We start from the raw sequence: 18,768 nt of genomic DNA, 5'->3' as shown, positions 1-18,768 counted from the left end.
AGAACTGCTTGACCTCGGGAAGTGGATGTTGCAGTGAGCTGAGATCACACCACTGCACTCCAGCCTGGGCATCAAGAGCAAAACTCCATCTCAAAAAAAAAAAAAAAAAAAAAAAAAATTGATAAACCTGAATTCACATTCTGTGAATGTCATGAAAACCCAGAATCCTTCTGTAGAAATTGCCACTTTCCTCTCCTGTGGCCCACCCCTGTCATCATTAATTGATGTTTATTGATTAGGGGAGGGCATTTGAACTAACCCACAGCCTGGCCAGCAGCTGCTATGACAAACTGTGGCTGAAACATTTCATGACTGAGTTGGTGGTGATTAAGGGAAAAGATCATATTCTCTCCCTGTGGAAGTGTTGAATTTAAGTCATAGAGAGTATGTTGGGAAAAAAACCACAAATGACACACTCACAAGAAGGCAGGCAGAAGCCAAGAGGCGTCATGGACAATGAAGAGGTGAAAGCCAGGATGAAGCAGCCACTGAGAAGACATAGAGGGCGAGGCAGTGGGAGAGTGGGTGGTATTGAGAGCAGCAGAAGTCAACCAGGAAGGAGCTGGGGCCCCCAAGCTACAGCTAGGGTGTCCCTGTAGTTGAGACTGCACTGAATTCTAGATTTCCCTGCAGGTTTCAAAGCATGTTCCAGTACTAATCCATTCCAGGGTTTCTGTGAGGCCCAGGTTCTTGTGTTCTTTATCCTCATTTGAATCTCCCCAATAACTCTTATGGCAGCTGAGGAGAGCTGCTGCTGTCCTCTGAGGCAATTCTGACTTTTCAAAATGCCTCAAACCCAATCACAAGAGTCCAGCTCACCCAGAACTGTAGTGTCCTGAAGGCACCGATGTTAACCCCCTTCCTTTCCATGTTGCTCAAACTTGTGGCCAGCTCCTGTCACTTCAGTTTTCACTGGACATTGACAAGCTGGAGTATGTTCTGACGAAGAGTCTTGGGAGTTATGCTGTAGAAAGAGAGGACTTTGGGGCAGAGATAAGGAAAAGATAAGAGTTCAGACTTCAATTCTGTCTTCAAATGCCTGAAGGGCCAATATGTAGAGATGGGACTATATTTTGGGAGGATGCCTCTAAAGGGCAGATATGGGACTGAAAAATGGAATGTTTGTGGAGGTCGGTTTCAGCTTTCTAACTGGAAGTGCTCTTTAACACTAGAATGTGTTACTTCATTAAGCGGTGAGCTCCCCGTCAAAGAGGGCAAGCAAGAACAGGATACTCCACCTGGAATGCTCTAGAGGAAATTTCTGCATTTGATGGGGCACCAACAAGGTAAAGCCCAAGGGCCCCTGCAAGCATGAGATCCTTGGCTTTATTTTGTGCCTTTTAATAGGAAACAGAGATCTGGTCCTGTTGACCTCCCTAAAGGGAGGAAATGGAACTTGTTGACTATTGCTTTTTAAGACTGAATTTGGAAGCAGGCAAAAACAAATCTATTTTCAGAGCAGCAAATGCCAGCACAATTTATATCAAAACCCCCATCTGCTCAACTGAAAGGCGGTGGTATGGACCAAGCATTTTGTGAGCCAGCAACAGGCTTGCTTGTTGAAGAATGTAAGCTCCACAGGGACTCTCTGATTAGGCCTCTGAAGCTAACTGGGGACTTTATATTAACTTCTTGCAGTTGTGACCGCCGTTGGCAAATTGCATTTCCCCTAATTCAAAGGCAGATCATTTCTTTTCAAAAGATCTCACATCCAATTGAATGTTTAAAGTATTACACGCACAAATAAAATCTGTATTAGAGAAAAGTCTCAAAAAACAGAAATATATTAGAGTAAATAATGCTGGCTGCTGTAAGAGATGAGCCTCAAAATCTCAATGGCTTAACACTTCAGCAGCTGGCCAATAGGCGAAGGAAGAGAGCAAGAAGTATCATGCAGGAAGTGTAGGTGCCAGGCTTGGAAGTAATGATTATTTTGCACACACTCCATTGGTGCAAACAAATCATATGGCCTCTGTTGGATGAAAGGAGACTGGAAAATGAGCCAAAAAAGAGAGGAGAACATGGATATTGGTGAACACCAGCAGTCTGTTACAAGAAACAGAAGATATGGTGTCTCAAGAGATGGATACTACAAATTTATCCATGAAATTGGAGCAAGGCATCAGATTTTACACATAGTAGATGCTCAGTGGCTGATGATATAGACATTAAAGATATTAATGCATCTTGGTCCCTGGAGGGAGAAAGTGGCAATGGGGTTCATTTCTGTGTGATTAGGTGATGGAGAACTGAAGCATTTTTAAAAGCAGAATTCATGTGTCAGAATGGCCAATGTTTTATTATTGATAATTAGAAAAAGGAGAATGAAGAAGTTGGAGAGCAAGAAAGGAAGTGAGGAGTTTTTCAGTGTAGCCTTGAGAAGAAGAAAGGAGCTGAGTTGCCACCAGAAGCATGGAATCTAGAGCTGGACTGGACATGAAGTTACCAAGAATGAATACACAGTGATTTATCCCCAGCTTTGGGGCACATTTCTTTTTTAGCTCCTTTAGAAAATAAGTATTTTAACAGCTCCTAGGGCATTTTCCTCTTTTGCAAAATCAAATTACTCTGAACTGGGAAGTGGGGTCAACACCTTGGCTTTGTTATAAATGAGACTTCAAATATCACAAAGATGTTCATTAACCTTATACATGGAAATATCAATTGTCACGTGAATCTCTCATATTTTTATGGTCAAAAGCAGCACAGGAAAAAAGCAAAAGATTGTGGATTTTTTTTTTTTTTGGCCAAGATCTTTTCAGCAAAGATTAAAAACATTCTTTATTTTCTCAAAATATGTCTCAACTTCTCACACTGATATCCAGTTCTTCGAAATCTTTTTCTTCCCTTTTTAATTGATAAATAATTGCATATATTTATGGGGTTTTCAGTACATATGGTGTTTCAGTACATGTATACATTGTGGCATGATCAAATTAGACTAATTTAGCATATCCATCACCTCAAATATCTATCATTTCTTTGTGGTGAAGGCATTTAAAATCCTATTTTTAGACTATTTTGAAATGTACAATACATTATTATTAATTATAGTCACCATGCTGTGCATTAGGTCATCAGAACGTGTTCCTCCTATCTAACTGAAACAATATCCTCTAACCAATGTCTTCACTTCTCCTGTCCACCCTTCCCATCCCACCACCAGCTTCTGGTAACCACCATTCTACTCCTTCTATGAGTCTGGCTTTTTTAGATTCCATATATAAGCGAGACCATATCATATTTGTCTCTCTGTGCCAGGCTTATTTCACTTGGCATAATGTCCTCTAGGTTCATCCATGTTGTCACAAATGGCAAATGTTTCTGTTTTTTTAATGGCTGAGTAATATTCCATTGTGTATACATATCACATTTAAAAAATCTATTCATCTGTTGATGGATATTTCAGTTGTTTCCATATCTTGGCTATTGTGAATAGTGCTGGGAGTGCAGACATCTTTTTGACATATTGATTTCAATTCCTTTGAGTATATGCCCAGAAGTGGATTGCTGGGTCATGTAGTAATTCTATTTTTAGTTTTTCGAAGGACTTCCATACTGTTTTGCAAAATGGCTATACTGATTTACAGCACCACTGACAGTGTACAAGGATTCTCTTTCTTCCGTAGTCTCACCAACACTTGTCTTCCTTGTTTTTTTGATAATAGCCAGGCTAACAGGAGTGAGATGATAGCTCATTGTGGTTTTAAGTTTCATTTTGCTGATGATTGAGATGCTGAGCATTCTTCCTTTATCTGTTGGCCATTTGTATGTCTTCATTTCAGAAAGTATTCAAGTCCTTTGCCTATTTTTTAGTAAGGTTATTTGTGTTCTTGTTATTGAGAAATTTGAGTTCTTTGTCTATTTTGGATATTAGCTCTTTATCCAATGTATGATTTTCAAATATTTTCTTCCAGTCTCTGTATTGCCTCTTCATTCTATTAATTGCTTCCTTTGCTGCGCAGCTTTTTAGTGTGATGCGAACCCATTTGTTTATTTTTGCTTTCGTTGCCTATGATTTTGGGGTCACATCCAAGAAATCATTGCCCAGACAAGTGTCATAGAGCTTTTCTCCTACGTTTGCCTCTAGTAATTTTACACTTCCAAGTCTTACATTTAAGTGTTTAAGTCTTTAACCCATTTTGACTTGATTTTTGTATGTGGCATAAGTCAAGAATTTAATTTCATTATTCTGCATGTAGATGTCTAGTTATCCCAAAATTGTTTATTTAAGAGATTGTTCTTTTCCCCATTGTTTGTTCTTGGCATCTTTGTTGAAAATCAGTTGATCATAGATGTGTGAATTTATTTCTGGGCTCTGTAGCCTATTCTATTGGTCTGTGTGTTTTTATGCCAGTAACATGCTGTTTTGATTACTATAGCTTTGTAATACCTTTTGAAGTCCTGTAGTGTGATGCCACCAAGCTTTTTTTTTTTTAATTTGGTCAGTATTGTTTGGCTATTGGGGGTCTTTCATGGTTCCACTGATTTTTAGGATTGTTTTTCCTATTTCTGTGAAAAATGACATTGGAATTTTGATAGGGATTTCATTGAATCTATAGATTGCTTTGGGTAGTATGGACATTTTAGCAATACTAATTATTCCACTTTATGAACATGAGTTAGAAGACTTGGAAACAGCTTTCCATTTATTTGTGTCATCTTCAATTTCTTTATCAATATTTCATGGTTTTCAGTATACAAGAGCTTTCATTTCCTTGGTTAAATCCTATTTTCTTTGATGCTGTTATAAATAGGATTGTTTTCATAATTTCTTTTTCAAATAGTTCATTGTTAGTGTATAGAAATGCTACTGGGTGTCTGTATATTGATTTTCTATCCTGTGACTTTACTAAGTTATTTTATAAGTTATAACACTTTTTTGGTGGAGTCTAAAGGATTTTCTCTACATAAGATCATGTAGTCAGCAGAGAGAGTTTCACTTCTTCCTTTCCTATTTGGATGCCTTTTCTTTCTTTTTCTTGCCTAATTACTAAAATGAGGTAGGTAAGACTGTGAAAGCAGCAGTGCATTTCTAGATAATGTGATCTGTCACAAAGGAAACTGACCACTCATGAAATAAAGCTACTACTATCATCAATTCATTTAACTGGAAGGTTCCAGGTTCATTAGTTTCTGATTACTTAAGGCTAACCAGAAAAACACTATTTTCCAATCCTTGGAAAACTTTCAACTCAAAACCCACTATCTTCCCAAACATACATGGTAAGTACAATTGAATCTCTGCTTGATGACTGAGGATTTCACAGTGTCTTGGGGTCATCCTTTAAATATTTATTCCTATCAGATCAAACCTGTATCCAAGCGTTAATATATAAAATTTGTTTCCAACAGCACCCCACACTCTGCTTCTCTTTTATCTTTTCCATCCCCTTCCTTCTGTCCTCTTGTCTTTCTTTGCACCATTATTTTCCAGCAAAATTAATTCTGGAAAATATTGGGGACAATAGTCTTTTATACCTTTGGCTGAATTCCTTCTTTAGGCAGTTAAAGCTCACAAATGGGTCAAATATCCAAATGTCTATTTGCAAAAAGGTTATTGCATTTCATCAAATCTCAAAAACCATTGATTATAACATTCACTATGATTTTATGTACCACTCAGAAAAAAAAAGTTACTGCCAATTAAACTGTGACATGATGCATTCTCATCACTTAGAATTTTTCTACCCATTATAAAGTTTTCTTATACTTAACTAGACATAACTTTCTATCGTATCACTATTGTGCATGCATAAAAAAGACACAGGGAAAATACATTGAATAAGTATTCCTCAAGCATCTTCAATTAGAGGCTGAGTTTTCAGAATCACTTCTGAGTCATTGATATGTGTATTTTCCTACATCATATCACTCTCTGTGCCAGCATAATCATTGGTGATTTAATGTTTCTGGAATGAATTCTTAAAAGATTGAAAAGCCTTTACTGGGGCTAGGTTCCAAGCCATCTTCTTGGCAATGATATAAAGTGCTTCTACTTTTAACTCTGGTCTCACCTGACTTCTGATCCACCACCACCCATCCCTTGTCTTATAGTCATTTGATTCTCAGGGTTAAAAGAGGAGTTCTCTGTGGCCTCATCCTTGTGCTTTAATGTGCACCAAGGTACTCTCCATGGACTATCTTGTCCATCCTTAACAACAACCCCATGGGTACTATTGTTATCCCAGTCTATAGGTAAAGAAGCTGAGGCTTCCGAAGATTAAGTAGCAGTCCTCAGCCACTGTGTGTGGCAAGACAGGGAGCAGGGGAAGCACAGGTTTGGATGCAAGCAGCCCTATTCTCAAATCTTCTCTTCAGCCCTTGTGAGCTATGCAGTCCTGGGGAAATTATTCTGTATCTCAGAGTCTGTTTTACCAGCTACTGTGATCTGTTTTTACTCATAACACTTCTGACACCAAATGTGAGGATTTTCCACACCAGCAACCAATTTTCAAACTCTCCAGACACCAACCATTCCAACAATTCCATTCAATTCTGACTCTAACTAACGACCCAGTGACATTGACCAATCGGCTATACATTAGGATTTTCCATACCTCCTTCCTTGGGTCTGATAATTTGCTAGAATGGCTCACAGAACTCAGGAAAGCATTTTATTTACATTGACTGGTTTATTATAAAGGGTACAGATTAATAGTCCAAAGGAGAAGTGCATAAGGTGAGGTCTGGAAAGATCCTGATTGCAGGAGTCTCCATTCTGTAAAATTAGAGTGCGCCACCCTCCTGGCATGTGGATGCATTCACCAAACCAGAGGCTCTCTAAACCCAAAGGCTGTCTAAACTTAGAAGTTTAGAGATTTTTTTTTTGTAGAGGTTTCATTAAGGGGCATGATTGATTAAATCACTGGCCGTTAGTGATTAGCTTAATCGCCAGCCCCTCCCTGCTCCCTGGAAATGGGGAGTGGAGAGGGCTGATTGCTCCAATCCGCCATTGCATGGTTGGTTCCTCTGGCAGCCAGCCCCCATCATGAAGTTTTCTAGGGTCTCACAAAGGCTCACCTCATTATCATAAACTCAGGTGTGGTTGGAAGGGGCTTGTATGAATAGCAAAAGATGCTCTTTTTCACTCCTATGGCTCGGGAAGTTCCAAGGGTTTTAGAAACTCTCTGCCAGGAACCCAAGACAAAGACCAAATAGGTATTTCTTATTATATCACAATATCATACCAGCTAAGTGGCAGTGATACACACTGGGGTCTATTGGAGGGTGGAGGGTAGGAGGAGAGACAGGATCAGAAAAAAATAACTAGTAGGTACTAGGATTAATACCTGGGTGATACAATAATTTGTACAAGAAACCTCCTGAAATGAGATTACCCTGGATCATCCAGGTGGGCACCACATAATCACACTGGTCCTTAGAAAAGGGATATAGGAAAAGTGAGTCATTTTACTTATGTAACAAACTTGCACATGTACCCCCGAACTTAAAAAAAGACCGGTGTCAGTGACAATATTGACCTCACAAAGAGGTTGTGAGCTGTGGATGGGATAATCTATGCAATAGGCCCAACATGATACCTGTGTTTACTTTCTATGTCCCAATGTGGTCATTCACATATTTGGCTCCTTAATCATTCATACATGACATGATCAAGAAATACATTTTTATGAATGAACATGTGACTGATGCAATTTCCTAGATAACTGAGGGTTAATTAGAAATCCTCTTTTGTTTCAAACCTTGTTAAAAATCCTTAGAACATGTCAGAATTCATTTTTCTCACATGCACTGAGCATGATTTAATCTTCCATTCATTCCAAACATCAGTCCTCATTACCCAGAGCTGCAGGTATAGCCAAGGATGATGTGGGATATTGAGAGTAACATGCAAATTGGTTTAAAAAATTAATTACAAGTGAAATTTTTTAAAGTAACTTACTTTTTGCTCAGACCTTCAGCAAAACACCCATATATTTGAAGTTAGGTAATTAAAAGCTAGATAATAGAAGCATTCTTTCTTTATGTTCAATTGCCACTCAAGTGTTTAGTCGATCATTCATGTAAAAAATAATCATTCGGGGCCTACTAGGTGCCAGGCAAAGGGCTGGTATACCAGATAGATGTGGTTGCTGTCTGCATGAAGCTACTGTCTAGTGGGGAGGACAGACAATTAGCAGGGGATGTACCGGATGCTATGGGAAGCCATGGCAAGAATCCCAACTCAGTCTCAAGTTGTCAGTCTTGGGTCTAGTAAGGGTGGTGGTGGTGGTGATGGTCGGGACAGGGAAGGCATTCTGAAGGAAGTGATGGTTAAACCAAGTGCTTCAGGATGAGTTGGAGTTAGGCAAAGGGAAAAGTTGTAACCTGTACAAGGGTGCAACTAGTATTGTCCAAGCTGCTGGGGTCAGTGTGGTTGGAATAGAGGGTGGGTCTGGGAAGTTGGGAACAGGGTAAGGAGAGGGGCTAGGTTATGCTCCTGGCTGATTCTCTCATGGAAGGCTTATATAACTCTAGTCATTCACTCTTGTATTGGATATGTATTTGGTACCAAGGATGCTGAAAGTACTGACTGTGTTAGGTTAAGTGCAGTCAAGTATGGTAAGGGGGTGAGACATGGGCACAGAATACCAAGCCATGGCTGTCTTGATAACTGTTGAACCTGTTTCCCAGCCTACACACCTCCAGGCATCGACTAGGCATTTGGTGAACTCTAGGTGACTGACTAACTGAATTAATGAATGGAGACTTGGTTTAACCTTCACCCCCTCCCCCAACAACTGTTATCGTTATTTTCTTTGTGCAGGATAAACATCTTGAAACACCTCTGCTCCATCGCTAAGTAGGCCAGTCTTCCATAGTGTCTAGAAACCAGTACAGAAAAAATGCAGTTTGACCTTGCTGTCATCGTTTGCAGTGTAATGAGGAAAACAGGCATTAAATAACTAACCATACAAATAATTGTGTAATTAAAACTGTGGCACATGATACAAAGAAGATGTACAGGATGATGGAAGGGCACATAAAGGAAAAAGCCCAGGAAGGCTTTATTGAGATATTGACGTTTAACTAGGTTTAGAAGGGGCAAAAGGAGGTGGGAAGAATGTCTCAGGCAGGGGGAGGAATACAATGCAAAGGCCTTGGCAGGACAAAAGGCTGGTGTGACTGGACCCTGGGGATCAGCTAGGAGGATGGCTGGAGATGGGTCTGGAGCTTGGAGGAGATTCCTCTGCAAGGTCTCTCAGCCGTGTTGGAGATTTTGGTCTTTGACTTAAGAGTCCTAGTGAGATATTGAAATGTTTTAAACATGAGAGATATGTGATCAAATCACACTGGCTGCTGTGAGGAGAATGGATTGGAGAGATACAAGAAAGGACACTGGGACACAAACACACCCGCACACCCTTCAACAGGCTGACAACACCTTGTGTACAGATAGTGGTAGGAGCATGAAACTGAGATCTGATTAAGAGAGGACCAAAGTCATTGCACATCATTGCTTCCTAGTCTTTTCGAAACGACCCACTCTTTCATCCTGTCTTATGGCGGGCACTCGTAAGTGGGCTGCTACTTGTTATTTATTTTTTAACCAATTTTGTGAAACAACAGACATGGTGCTTCTCTTGTGGTTGTTATTCTCAAAGAGAGGATGTTGGTTGCAGCAGAAAATTTATCTGAGCTCATTTTCTCCCTTGGCTTCAGCAGGGAGCCAGGGGCTGGGGGTGCTAAGTTGTGCAGGAGTGAAATCTACTCTTCTGTCAGCCGCTGGCTTGAAAGCAAGCATTAGCACATATTCAATTTGGTCTGGGAGCTCTCCTCTGGACACCGAACCTGGTCCTTATCTCATTTTTCCCATTAATAATGAGCTGTTAAATCACACTGCTCATGCCATTTGCAAGATAGCAACGTGCGGTTTAATTGTGGCTGCTCTGATCCCCCATCATCTCAATCCTCCTCCTAATGGCTTGGCAGGCTGGGCAGGGCTGCCTGGGAACCACTGGCTCAGGCCTGCCATTTCCTGGTCTAGCAATCTCCAGTTTTAGAAACAGAGACTGCTGTGGTGGAAGTGGAGTGGAGCTCTGAGTGTCAGGGCCCTGGGGAGGGGAGACTGCATGTACTCACACCTGCATTCTCCCTCCTCCCCAGCATCCCAGAGGCCCTCTCAGAAATCCTAATGGTTGAGGAAAGGGGGCTGGCCTGGCAAGAGGCTGGGCCTCCATTCCTGTTTCTCCTGCTCATTGCCTGAGCCTTTCAAACCGTCCCCGCTCCTATCTGGTTTTCACTGGCGGCACAGGCAAGTTGCTGACTTCTTGGGATAAGACCGGCTGATACACAAGAATAATTAAGTCTGTGGGTTTGGAATCACTCAAAAGCAAAGGTGAAATGACTCAACACAGAGGAGGGCTTTCCCCCAGAGAAGTGACTCATGCTCTGGTGGTGGATATGGCTAGAAAGAAGGTACATTTCTCAAATGTGAGAAGGTGACGTTTCTCTGCTGTTGCTGGAGAGCCCAAGTGTGGGAGAGCTGGCCAGGGTTAGAGGGCAGGGCTCGGGTGGCTTGCAGAAGCCTACAGTGATGTTGGGAGATGGTAGCATCATAGGAAGGGTCCAGGGCTCTGGTCCTACCCTGCCACCAACTGGCTGGGTAAACTTAAACAAGTCCCCCTTTGGCTGCCTTGGCCCTAGAGTCCCAACCTTTACAACAAGTTTGACAATGTGCTATATAAAAAGTTTCATTCTCTCCCTTCCAGTAGCTTCAAGTGTGTGCTTGTTTCCCTTGACTAAAGCAGCTTAGAAGTGGATTGTCCTGTGTTTTTGGTTTTTTTGATTTCAGCTGCCTCTTCCACCATCGGGAGAAAAGTGGTCCCTTTTAGGATGAGATTTGAGATGCAGTCCTGCCCAAAGAGGTCCCCCTACCTACCCATCAAGGTGTCTGAAATGCCTACATTTAGATCTAACTGGAGAGGGAGGCCAGGTAACATAGTAAAAAGAGCATGAGCTTTGGGAATGAGACATGAATCTTTGGCATCATATTACTCATACCACTTCCTTCTTCCTGAAGACACAGTCACCTTGCCCTGCTGCCACCTACGGCAGCATCCTTGCTAGACTCTCTGAGCTGAAGCCCTGGGCCAGCATGGCCTTCATGCCCTCTATCCCAGGCCTTATCCTTGCTGAGTTGCTCCTCCACTGCGACATTTGGATGAAATGCTACACTGCAGGATATGGCTTCTGGCCTTCTCAGTGGCCACCAACGGCCTGCAATGATGTAGAAGTACAGAGTCAACTCTCCATGGAGTTGGACCAATGGGAAGGAAGAAACTTGAAAGAAATGGGCAGTGCATCCCCACTCTCTCTCCCTGCCATAGACCACTCTGAGATACAGTTTGTCCTTGCAGATCTTTTGCAGAAAGTCCCACCTATCAGGTGACCTGCTGCATCTCCCCGCAGCTTGTGGCAAAGCAGTGACCAGCACACTAAGGCATCTCATTGCATCCTTTTGCTCTCTTCACTTGGGTTTTCTTCTCTCCTCTTTCTCACTGTCCTGGGCTTGCACTTCCCAAACAGGGTTTACACTTAATTCCTGCTCAAGCTCTGTTTTCTACAAGACCCATACTAAGACATCTGGCTTGGAATTTGGATCTGCCCCTTGATATGTGTGTGAGATTGAGCAAATTCTTCACATCTTCTAAAATGTCAGTTTTCTTCTCTGTAAAATAGGCATAATAATATCTATCTTTTAGAGTTGAGAAAAATAGATATAATCATGTCAAGTACTTAGCACAGAGCCTGGTATAGATCCATAGTGAGTGTTCAATAAAGGACAGTTTCTCTTATTATTATCTTTTTTTGTTGTTGTTGAGATGGAGTCTTGCTCTGTTGCCAGGCTGGAGTGGAGTGCAGCGGTGCAATCTCGGCTCACTGCAACCTCTGCTTCCAGGTTCAAGTGATTCTCCTGCCTCAGCCTCCTGAGTAGCTGGGACTACAGGCACCCGCCACCACAACTGGCTAATTTTTGTATTTTTAGTAGAGATGAGGTTTCACCGTGTTGGTCAGAATGGTCTCGATTTCTTGACCTCATGATCCGCCTGCCTGGGCTTCCCAAAGTGCTGGGATTACAGGCATGAGCCACTGCACCCAGCCCTTATTGTTATCTTTATTGTTGCTGCTATTGTTGTTTGTGGTAGAAATGGCTAGCTGTCTCCAAAGATTTGGGCTCCCCCTCCACAGTGCAGAGTGACTGCTCAGAAGCCCTGCCCAGCCAGGGACTTCATTCCTCAACCTTTCTTGCATCTAGGGAAAGTCATGTGACTAAGTTCTGGCAAATACAGTGTGGATAGAAGTGATGTAATACCTCTTCCAGATGGTTTCATAAAATGTTCTTGCTGTGGTTTAACCATGAGCTGAAGACTGTGCAGCAACCATCAGCCTGGATCCCTGAATGGTTGTAGAACAAGCACCCCCTGCACACCAGCTCCTCCCCTCACTCTATCATTGAACTCTGTATGAACAAGGAATCAGTTCCCTTTGTGTTGAACCACCAAGAGTTTGGATCTTACCTATTAAAGCAGCTAATACTACCTTAATAATTACATTGTTATTGCTGTTTTTCCTTTATTATTATTATTAGTAATTATTATATAATATAGAATAATATCTCCTCAGAGAGGTCGTTTTAAGGCTTTTCTAGTGGTTAACCATATAGACTCTGGAGTTAGAATGCCCAGATGTGAATTCAAACTCCATCACTTAGCCCTGCAAATTACTTTAACATTTTTATAAATAGGTCATATGGATATTATGAGACTTGGATAAAGAAATCTATATGAAGAATAGGAAAATATCTGGCCCAGAGTAAAAGTTCCGTAAAAGTTAACTACCACAACCACTGTCTCTGCTATCACTGCCATCATCATCTCCATCATCATCATCACCACCATCATTATTTATCAATGGAGAATCAGGCACTGAGTGAATGGGAGGTGGACTGTGGTCTGGTCCTGGGGTTGAAGAGAGGCATGCAGAAGATTGAGAACATGGTGCACAGGTATAAAACACACAGTCAAACATAGGAAGAGGAAGTAAGGAATGTGGTCCTGAAGATAGATGTGGCCCCCTTTGAATTTGGTGACCAGAAGACTACATTTTTCTGGTAGATGGTTTTTTTAGTCCTACTGGCCAACAAACATCAGACTGCATCCTGCAGGTAGAGCACTGTGCTGGACACTGTGGGAGATACAGTGAAGAAGGAGGAGGTGAGGGAGGGGACTCTGAACTCCTGGGAGGCACCAGGCATGGGACTAGGCACTTTATTCATGTTAACTTGTTTAATCCTCATCACACACCTTAGGAAGTTGCTATGATCCCCACTTTATAGATAAGGAAGCTGATACAAAGTACTTGATGGAATTTTCCCATATTCACATAGTAAATTTTGGAGCCGAGATTTTAATTTTAACTGGGTGGGGACTCTGGTCTCTCAAGCCACATCCATTTGCCAAGGAAAATTCAGCAGAATGTCAAGATGTAGCTGCAAAAAAGCAGAAAGTGTTACGAAGCTGATACTTGCCCATTTCCACTAGCTGGATCTAGCTCTGTGGCTTTTGGCAGCCCTCCTTATTGTCTCTGGGCCTCTGACTTTTTTTAGATAAGACAGAAAGGGAGATGGAGGGAAGTCACATGTGCCAGGTACCGTATTAGGCTTTAAATAGAGCAACTATATCATTTAATCTTTCCAATAATTTACAAGGTAGGTGATGTTATTATCCCCATAGTGCAGGTAAGAAATACTGAAGCACAAAGAGAGATTAAGTCACTTGCCCATTCTCTGTTGTAGACTCAACTTCTTAGCTATGTCATATGTCCTTGTGTCAACAATGCCTTTGTGGTACAAAGCCCAAGTCATTCTGCCTTATCACGCTATGCATCTTCAAGACTTTTTCCAGATCTTAGTTTGCTCAGTCTCGTCTGTAGAATTTCTTCAGGAAGCAACACAAGGGAAACAATGACTTGATTATCTAGCTCTATATTCACCTCCTTCACTTTCCCAGACTAAGGTAATGAAAGTGGAACCAAGTAGCCTCATTTGAAGCACAGGATCAGGGATCTTAGTTCTCTTGGCTAGGAAACTCCTCCCTCCCACCACCAGAGAATCATAGCTATGGGCTCCTAGATGCCTCCATGTTTTTAAGGATTGGGGAGGAACAATTTAAATACTAATTTTGCATCCTTTCTTCCTTCCCTCCCAGTTCTTTTTAGTGTATGTTCTGTGACATTAACCAAGGCCCAGCCGGCACAGAGAACAAGGTCAGGGTTTGTTCGGGTTTAAATGAAAGTTGACACACTCGAGGTTTATCTGCTTCAATGGGCAGCTCTCCAGAGAATGGAGTTTTTGGACATGTTGGGGAGTTTTCTGCCTCTTAATGAGCTGCTTCTAGCCTGCCAGGTGATAGCAGGGGGTTAACAATTGCTTTAGGGGATTCGATAACAAGAGTGAGGACTGCATCTCAGACAGTGTGCCTGCCTGCCTGCCTGCCTGCCACCAGAGTCATCATTAATGCAAACAGCTGAACCGCTGAACTGCTCGGGGCACCTCAAATATGGGATCCAGAGCCTGGTGGGGAGGGAAAACCAGGTTATTGTAAAGGTCATTGTCCTTTTGAATATGACCATCCCATTACAGACTGGAGGTCCCATGACCCCCAAACAACTGTGTGGAAGAGATGCTGATGTAGCCTGGGAGCAGTGAAAGGGGAGCCAGCGTCAGCCTTGTCTCTCCAGTGCCATGAAAGTCCTCCAGGCACCTGTGATTCCACTTCTCTCCAAGGAGAGGAAACAATAGTAAGGAAAAGAACCTAGCACAAAGAAGTGAGGTTACTGTGCTGCCTGCTGGACCAAAAGGGAGTTCTGTGTATCCCCTCCCCAGAATCAAGAAGACTTTGCCCCACTCATGACTTGGGATACTGAGAGCCAATGTTGCTCAGAGGCCTGTGGTAAAAGTTGTTTATCTGTTTTCTGTTCCTAACCTGAATCCTTTTCCAAATGAACAAAACTAGTTGGAAACATGATACTGCCAGTCTCTTCTAGATTACTTCAGGCATCTCTGAAATTGAGTGGGCTTGGTTCTTTTCAAGATAGATTCTCCATCAGTCTGTCCTATGAACCCAAATAATCACTGGCATTTGCACCTTGCTTTGTGGTTTCCAAAGCATTTCCACTCACCCTCATCTGAACCAGTTGTGTGGGGTGAAGGTTCAGAGCCTGGGCTCTGGGATTTGGTGGAGCTGGTTTGATTCCAGCTCTACCACTTCCCAGCTGAGCCACCAGGACAAATGTGCTTAACCTCAGCTTCCCGCTGTGTAAAGTGGGGATAGGAATTCCCAGTTCACAGAGGTTTGGGGGAAGGCGAGACGATGCATTTAAAGCCCTTAGCTCACGGTCTAGCATTCAGTTAGCTGCTATAGTTATTACCCTGGATTCTCATAACACTATGAAGTAGGTGGGGTAAATATCAAGCACTCCTGACTTAGAATGTAAGCCTGCCTCATGGACAGAGACCGTATCTCTTTCACTTACCAATAGAATAAGTCACAGAAGGTCCCTTTCTGGACCAGGTAGAACTGGGTTGACTTGTAAGACATGCTGCTTGTGAAGAAGTGCTGCTTCTGTCTTCCTTAGCCTTGACGTTCAATCAGCGGGTCCTTCTGCTGGATTCTTGCAGTGAGATATGAGGGATGAGGCACAGGGACCCCCACCTCCATGCTCACCCCCAGCCCCCGATGAGCTGCTCAGAACACACGAATCCAGACCCTCCCACCTTCCTCCCTCTCCTCTGACCAAACATGCACCCTGGTTTAGCTTGAGCTGTTGCCCACCACAAATAGTTAAAGGAAGAAGGGTGCTGTCATGGCTCAGCCCTGCCCTCAAGGGGCACACAGCCTGGTGGGGGAGGCAGACATGGAAACAGACTATAATTGGGCAGCTACAAAAGCACTCCACCACGTGCCCCTACCCCACCTCCCATCACACTCCCCTGATTTCTTCATTCGCCCTCAGTCAGACACAAGGTGGGGGCCAGCCCCAGGAGGTGGTGGTCCCTGCCTGAGGAGGTGCGGGTGGGCAGGCTCAGTATAGACGTGCTGTCCCTGAGCACAGCAGCCCTCCCCGTGGGGCTGGTGCCAATGCATTCTGCCTGTGGCTGTTACTTCTCAGCTCCCACCTTTCAAACCAGCCGAGGTTTCAAACCTGAGTGTTACCTCAGCGCTCTCAGCAGGCTTGGCTGTCTCATTGCATGGATTGGAATATAAGCATTATTCTCAGAAGCAACATCAGAATTGGTCGATGACCAGGACATCCTGGGAGGTCTGGCTCCTCCCAATCCCAAGTTCCTCCTATCCTGGGATCCTGGCACGTGATTCTTCATGGGATACCATTCGCTATTCTGTCAGACATTTTGTTTTACGAGGTCTGGGCTATAAGTATTCATTATGTGAACTTGAGTAAGTTCTCTAACCTCTCTGATTCTCAGTTTCTTCATCTGTAAAATGGGATTACATTCCTTACTTCATATTATGAGCACTGAATGCAATAATACATGTAGGGCATGCTGGATATTGCCTAACATATAGTTAGCACCCAGTAAATGCCATCCGTTTTGTCTTTTGTTCACATAGTGATTAGTTTTACAAATAAAGACTCTTTGGCAATGAAGTTATGGTCTGTGAAGGAGGGATAGAGGAGAGCCAGAAAGTCAATCTGCTCTCTAAGAGTGATTGCTAAGGAAATAGAGCTGTTTAGAGTGTAGTTATTTATTCGTAAAATAAACCACCCAGGATTCTACACAGTGTGAGGCTATTTTTTTTTAAACTGTGAAATGCAATTTGTATAGCATGATCTATGGATTATTAAATTCACTTAGCCTTGAGCAAGCCCTGAAATTGAGCGATTATTTTTGGTTCTCCACACTCCCTCACTTCCAGCCGCAGCTCCTGGGTCTGCTAAGCCATCATGAACCTGGCCTTCAGTTTGGGGAGCCTGACCCAGCTGGGCTCTGAGCTGAGGAAAGACAAGTGTGGCCTTGTCCACAGTGATATAAGTGATGTAGAGGGCCCTTGAAACACTCCTCAAGAGAAGTTTCTGATGAATGTGGAGGCCTGGTTTGAAATGTGGGAGCTAAGCCTGGGAGGCAGAGTTAGCAGTGAGCTGAGATCCTGCCACTGCACTCCAGCCTGGGCGACAGAGCAAGACGCCGTCAAGAAAGAAAGAAAGAAAGAGAGAGAGAGAGAGAGAGAGAGAGAGAGAGAGGTGGGAGCTGAGAAGGAACAGCCACAGGCAGAATGCAGAATGCATTGGTACCAACCCCACAGGGAGGGTTGCTGTGCTCAGGGAAAGCACTTCTATGCTAAGCCTGCCCATACCTCCTCAGGCAGGGACCGCCACCTCCCAGGGCTGGCCCCCACCTTGCGCCTGACTGAGAGCAAAGGAAGAATTCAGGGTGTGTGTGTGTTATGCAGTCTAGGAGTAGGGGTACGGGGTGGGGTGCTTTTGTAACTCCCTAATTATTATAGTCTGTTTCCATGTCTGCCTCCCCCACCAGGCTGTGTGCCCCTTGAGGGCCATGACAGCACCTTCTATGTCCGCAGTGCCTGGCCCAGAGCAAGTCAATGGCTGTGCTAAAAAAAAAAACGACTGTGGACTCCGGTGATGCCCCCAGCCCTTCCTTCTGCAAATTTCTCTGGTGCTCTGCTCTCAACCCTGAAGATCTGTGGCTTCATTCGGTTATGGTGAGAACTAACCAGACATCCATAGCAAAGGGCAACAAAGAGCATTTCACTTTTCTAGGGAAAGACTTGACAGGAAGGGATGCTGATCTGAAAATTGTGTTATTTTCAATTCACCACTGGGACCTCATTTTAAAAAATGAACTGCCTGAGTGTTTGGAACGGGGGAAAAGAACTTCTGGGACAACAGTGACAGCCTGAACAAGGAATTTGGAAATCCATGTACGACTATACAGTGGAGCTGCAGAGGTGAGCAGCCACATGGGTATACATGGATTTTTAAAATCTCCCTTCTGAGCACATGGGGAGTGGCTCAGCACCTAATTTCCCTGCACAGTGTATGATTTGACTCCTCAGTGGTGACACAGTGTATGATTTGACTCCTCAGTGGTGACAGGTCACTTAAAATCAGCAGCATTCCAACTTGCAGGGCCACCTATTCCCTTCCCCTCTCATTTTTCTCTTTGTCAGTGTCTGAAGACCAGCTCCTTAAGCCATGGAGTGCTGGATGAAAACCATTTGGTAGCAGGAAAATGGCTAGGTCTATCCTTTTCTCACCGGAACCAGCCTAGGCAAATCACTGGTGCTAAGCCCTGAAGTCAATTGTTAAAACCTGTAGCATAAATGGCAAAAAAAAATTTCCAAATCCATTAACGGCTTATTCAAAACAGCCCATGATTCAGAACCTTTGCTATTTCCCAGCTGACAAAAATGCCCTATTAATAAAAATATCAGAAACCACATATTTGTAGTTTCATGTTGACTTTTGAATTAATATCTGGTCTCCTGAGTTTTAAATTAACAAGATTTCCCTGCATAACCTATACAACTTTGTCGTTCACAACTAAATCAAGCAGCTGGGTTGGCTGAATCAGTTTGGTTTGGCAGGGATATGTCTGTGTACAGTTTTCACCAAGTGGCGTGGATTTTCTTCCCTACAGAACAGGGTTGTACACATGATAGTCTTGTGCTTGGTGTTTCTGAAGCCTCCTTACTGAAGCCACCTGAGCGTTATGGTGCCAAC

General features: G+C 43.1%; 1 long non-coding RNA gene across 1 annotated transcript in view; it reads left to right on the top strand.

Moving 5' to 3' along the window:
- Window positions 1-18,475, top strand: part of LOC117081749 — a 53,190-nt gene extending 34,715 nt beyond the window's left edge. The window contains exons 3-4 of the long non-coding RNA XR_004436263.1: window positions 17,561-17,747; window positions 18,216-18,475. This is a non-coding gene — a long non-coding RNA (uncharacterized LOC117081749). The remainder of the gene's footprint in view (window positions 1-17,560; window positions 17,748-18,215) is intronic.
- Window positions 18,476-18,768: the final 293 nt, after the last annotated feature.

This window comes from Trachypithecus francoisi, unplaced genomic scaffold, assembly GCF_009764315.1.
Source record: "Trachypithecus francoisi isolate TF-2019V2 unplaced genomic scaffold, Tfra_2.0 Lachesis_group8, whole genome shotgun sequence".
NCBI lineage: Eukaryota > Metazoa > Chordata > Mammalia > Primates > Cercopithecidae > Trachypithecus > Trachypithecus francoisi.
The sequence above is the reverse complement of the archived record's forward strand: the minus strand, read 5'-3'. Positions and strand labels throughout refer to the sequence as shown.